The sequence below is a fragment of the Myotis brandtii genome, unplaced genomic scaffold (assembly GCF_000412655.1).
Source record: "Myotis brandtii unplaced genomic scaffold, ASM41265v1 scaffold305, whole genome shotgun sequence".
NCBI classification, from domain to species: domain Eukaryota; kingdom Metazoa; phylum Chordata; class Mammalia; order Chiroptera; family Vespertilionidae; genus Myotis; species Myotis brandtii.
Window position 1 is genome coordinate 3,777,310 of NW_005361652.1, and position 5,376 is coordinate 3,782,685.

Consider the following 5,376-nt stretch of genomic DNA (forward strand, 5'->3'; position numbering starts at 1 on the left):
CTCTCTCTAAAAATCAATGGGAAAATATCTCGGGGTGAGGACTAACAACAACAACAACAGCAACAACAAAATACCCACCAGAAGAAATTTCTCTGGAAAATTGAAGAAAGGTGCTGGCAAATAAAAAATAGATTTTTAGAACTTTCAAGAACTCTTTTAACTTAAATATATGTTTTAGTGTTTTGCTATCTCTAAGACTTCTTTCCATTAGTGCTGTATCCAACACACATTTGAATTAGCACCATATTTTTATCTGGTTAAAAATCATTTTATGCATCAGAAACGTACATTTAAAAAAAAAAGTCTTCTCAAAGAGTCTGAATAAGAATAATACAAAAGAGGCAGACCAGCATAATTGTTTTTCATTATATTTGATAGCACAGAATTAATGTGCTCAGATGCCAGTAACTACAACTCTTTATCAAAATAGATTTCAAGTGAATTAAGTACCGTAAGTATGAAATTTCTTTAAGACGCTTTAGGAAAGAAAAGATCACCCCCAAATCCTTTCTCTAACTGCTAATAGCTATTATTTCTAATGGCTCTAAATGTTAAAGGGTTAAAATAGGCATAAATTAACTTTATTGTCAATCATTATATACAGAAGAATAATTAACTCAGTATGTTTATCTACTTTTGCTACTTGATTAAATGAATGATTGATGACAAAAAAAAAAACAACACCCTGCTTTATCAGATTAATTGGATATAAAAGGGTTAATGGCTAAATGATTACATTATAGTTTCCTTAATATCTGTTCTCTCTTTACCCCTCAGGGTCTGCCTTCCCCAATGACAGACCTGCTTTAAATAAGTTTGCTTGGATGCCCAGAACAAGTGGGGTGGAGGGGTGAGTGAAGATAAGCCCTTTCCCTTTCAGTAGACAAGGTGGGATTCAGTTCAATTAATCAGATATTATTGAGCTCCTACTGGGCACATGTCTCTGTGCAAGGCACAACAAAGGAATCTAAGATGAGAAATGTTAAAGGAGCAGAAAGTCAAGGGGAGAAGAAAGGGGAAGAAGGGGCAAGGAAAGGAGTAGAGCTGGCTATCCCCATAAGTAGGGACTAAAAGAAGAGAAAGGGAAAAGGGATCCAAAGGTGCATTCTCTAGCCTGGTCTCACTTGATAGGGCTATTCAAGCTAAAAAACCCAAAGCAGTGGTCTGAGCTCCAATTGTGCTTAAGAGCCATGAGAGCAGTTAGGACGACCAGAATTTGAGTCAAGCATTTACCAGGTCAAGCCTTTACAACGGGAAGTAAAGGATCTCTTTTTTTAAAAAGGTAGACATGCATGTGCCTGCATGTGTGTATATGCATACACAGTATATGAAATTATTTTTGAATAATACTAGTTAACCTTTATTGAGTGTGTGCTTACTCTGCTCTAAGCACTTTGCATGCATTAAATTATTTAATCTTTATCACAAGATAAGTGCAATTATTATGGACATTTTTTTCAGATGAGAAAACTGAACAATTAAGTAACTTGCCCAAGTTCACACAGCTTATAAGTGGCAGATCTGGGCGTTTGAGCCTTGGTCTAGCTGACTTAATGTTTGCTGTTATTTGAGGTGCTAGTCCATGTTTAATTTATTGCTGTACTCACTAGGGCTAGTGCATTGCCTAGCACATAAGAGGTACATTATGCTCTGAATAAATAAATAAATGAAATGTTGACTATCAAGTGCTTTCCATTTAAAGCCCAATTAGTATTGGGCATAAAAATTAAGTGTAATTAAACATAGGTTCACTTGCTGTAAATTTTATTCCACCAAAGCAACATTTTTTACAGCACACACATGTGTGCATCTTTCAATGTTCTCTCTCTTACTCATTTGGCTGGGCTCCTGACTCCTCAAAAAATTAGAGGACTCGTTGAATGTAGTCTAGGAGCTGGTAAATGAACTAGTTGTCTCTGGCCTCCTTCTGAGTTCTGCAGTTGAAGAAAAATATTATTTCCCTGCGGTTTTAGTATTTAGTAGCCTTGCCTGGGATCCACTTAAGAAACCATATTTATCTTGTCATAACATAATACTTTTAGGATGCATTATAGAATAGAGGGAGAAGGAATGCTTGGAAAAGTCTATGGCCCAAAATAGGGCTGCTTTTTAAAAAAAATTATCGAGAGGGAGGGAGGGAGGGAGGGAGAGAGAGAGGGAGAGAGAGAGAGAGAGAGAGAGATTTTCAAAATTCCATTTATTTATGAATTCTTGACCAGGGATCAAACCTGCAACCTGGCATATCCGGACCACGCTCTAACCAACTGAACGACCCGACCAGGGTTGGGCTGCCTTTTATAATAAGGCTGCGATTTGAGAAAACCCTCTTCATCTCCTAGTCTTCCGAACCATTTTAGATCTGGTACCTGCAATTCTACCATTAGAAACCTTTTCTTTCAGTTGAAAGAGTTAAGCCATAAGCACCCAAGAGAAGGTCAACACTATTAACACTGCAGTGCGAATTTCTTTGTGATTTTCGAGGCTTATCCAATCCAGATTCATCCATGGGACAGTGCGAAGAGCAGGTGGTGGGCTGGGTCGCGGGAGGAGGGGGGAGGAGTGCTTGGGAGGGGTGGCGCCGGGGCGAGTGGTGCTTTCAGTTGAAAGAGTTAAGCCATAAGCACCCAAGAGAAGGTCAACACTATTAACACTGCAGTGCGAATTTCTTTGTGATTTTCGAGGCTTATCCAATCCAGATTCATCCATGGGACAGTGCGAAGAGCAGGTGGTGGGCTGGGTCGCGGGAGGAGGGGGGAGGAGTGCTTGGGAGGGGTGGCGCCGGGGCGAGTGGTGCTTTTGCAGGGCTCCACCAGGAAGTGACTCTTCCCAGCGGCAGCGATCCAGGCCACTGGCAGGTTTTTTTGTTTGGCACCTCAGGTCTTTAAGAGGATTTATTGGTTAGAAGGTAAGGGGGATAAGTGGAGAGCCCAGAAAATCCGATTTAATTCTTACTGCACTGAAAACTGCTGACTGCGCCAAATTGCCCTTGGGCCGGGGAATTGAGGAGGCAGGCCGGGCTGAGGACTGGGACTGACCGGCCTCAACGCTGCCTGCGCAAGGTCGCGTCTAGCCTGAGTCCCTTGGTGCTCTGATGTCCCCCCCAAACCCTCCACCCTGTCCTTCCAGACCTCCCCACGCCCTGCAGCCCGGCCAAGTACAGTGGCAGTCTTTCCTAGTGAACCCTTTCAACAGATGTGGAGGGCAGAACTTTCTCAAAGGAAAGGGGGCTGGAGGGGCTGGTGAGAGGGTCTGGTGGGGAAAGGAAGGACCTAACTGCTCATGGGTTGCAGTCAAGATCAAGCAATGAACCCATCTGTCTAATTTAGCCAGGAACCATGCCTGGAGCCAGACCAACTGAAGGAAGGGTGGGCAGAGAGTGTAAGCAGGACTTTGCCTGTGGGTGAACGTTTTGCCTCAAGGAGATCCTCGGCCCAGTTCAAATCTACCAACCACATAGTCTCTGATTTGAACTTGGAGCATTTCAGGTAGGTTAGCCATTCCCGCCCTAGAGAATTAGCCTACCTTCCTATCTAGCAGCTCTGGACCCTGGGTCCCTTTCAGATCAATTCCTGAGGCAGAAATAAAGCAGTTGTCACACACTTAAAAATAATCCAAGTATTTATTTAAAACAGGAAAGACTATAACAAGTCTTTTCTGTGAACAAATGCCCCCTCTGACAGGAAAAAAAAGAAAACACAACTCACTTTGACTAGTGCAGTGATGGCGAACCTTTTGAGCTCGCCGTGTCAGCATTTTGAAAAACCCTAACTTAACTCTGGTGCTGTGTCACATATAGAAATTTTTTGATATTTGCAACCATAGTAAAACAAAGACTTATACTTTTGATATTTATTTTATATATTTAAATGCCATTTAACAAAGAAAAATCAACCAAAAAAATGAGTTCGCGTGTCACCTCTGACACGCGTGTCATAGGTTCGCCATCACTGTCATAGCTCCTACTTCCATAGTCAAGTCTCCTTCTGCCTCCCTCTTATAAGGACCACCTGGATAACCCAGGATCATATCCTCATTTTAAGTTCCTTAACTTAATCACACTTGCAAAGTGCCTTTTGCCACGAAGGGAACATTCTCAGGTCTCAGTGATTAGGATGTGGGTATCTTTGGGTGCCGTTCTTCAGAAACTTGGGAGAGGATAATAAAGGGGCCAGGAGGTCCTCTCTGAGCAGGTGGCCTGTGGGCAGAGACCTGAAGGAGATGAGGGAGGCAAGGGTGTTTGGGGAAGAGTGTTCCAGGCAGACGGAACAGCCAGTGCTAAGTCTGAAAGTCAGAGGCAGCCAGATACGGGTAAGGAACTGGAAGGAAGCTACTGGGGCTGGAGGGGCATGAAGGGGACAGATAGCGATGGCAGTAAGCTCAAAGAAGCAGGCGGAGGCCGAACCCCGGATTCTCTGTGGGATGGGCATTTGCCCCAGGGGTTTAAGCAGGGGGTATGACACAGTCCCTCTGACTGCTGCAGGTATTTAACAAAGAAAAATCAACCCAAAAAATGAGTTCGCATGTCACCTCTGACACGCGTGTCATAGGTTCGCCATCACTGGACTAGAGTTATTCTGCTGCCTTGAAAAATCTATTTCACTACAGAATTTGCTAACTATGATGAAAGGCTCTTTACTGGGAGAGATGGCTGGTTGATACTCTAAAATAGTAGGATCCTATTTTAGACAATACCTGATAATTTGGAGGGAGAAACCTAGATTGACAAGGGGCCTTCTGCTGGGGAACAGGGCAAGTAGAACACAGTCTCATGGTGGCAGTTACCAGTGAGAGGACCCTCCCATTCACCAAAGAAGTTTAAAAGTGTAAATGTAGCTGTCTCCAAATTCCTCAGCTCCCCTGCCCCTCCTTTACCAACCCCAAAATGGGCCTGGAGCTTCCTTCCTTCTTCCCTGCCAGCTGGAGGGACAGGGCCCCTTTCCTTGACCAGCACCACTCCCTCCCCCTATGGTCTGGGCCTTTTCTTACCTTCCCCCCAACCATTCTTTATTGGCTCCTGCCTTTTCACTTATTTCCTCTCAATGGCTTTTCCTTTTTTTTAAAAAAAAATTAAGTACATTTGTCTCACCCTGGGAAAATGTCTATCACAGTTCACACACTTTTGATAGTATTAGTGGGTGGTCCAGGGCAGGCCTTAAGCTCACCATGCTCCAGAAAGTTAGGAAAGGTTTTTTGTGTGTTGTTTTTAAGTTTCCCATATAATTGTACTTATCCTCACACCACCAGCATAGATTATTTCATCTCTCCAGTTCTGCAGGTTGGACACATTGAGACACAAGGAAGTCAGGTGACATGCTTCAAATCAGAGTGTAAGGAAGGGCAGTGACACATGTTGAACACTTTCTGTGTTAAGCAGTC

The 5,376-nt window shown here is 43.3% G+C and overlaps 1 protein-coding gene across 1 annotated transcript in view; it reads left to right on the top strand.

Moving 5' to 3' along the window:
- The first annotated feature begins 2,815 nt into the window (after nt 1–2,815).
- The window catches only part of TRMT2B (tRNA methyltransferase 2 homolog B), a 67,765-nt gene continuing 65,204 nt past the window's right edge, over nt 2,816–5,376 (top strand). Inside the window, exon 1 of the mRNA XM_005869887.2 lies at nt 2,816–2,905. The gene's annotated coding sequence lies outside the window, so the exon portion shown is untranslated. The remainder of the gene's footprint in view (nt 2,906–5,376) is intronic.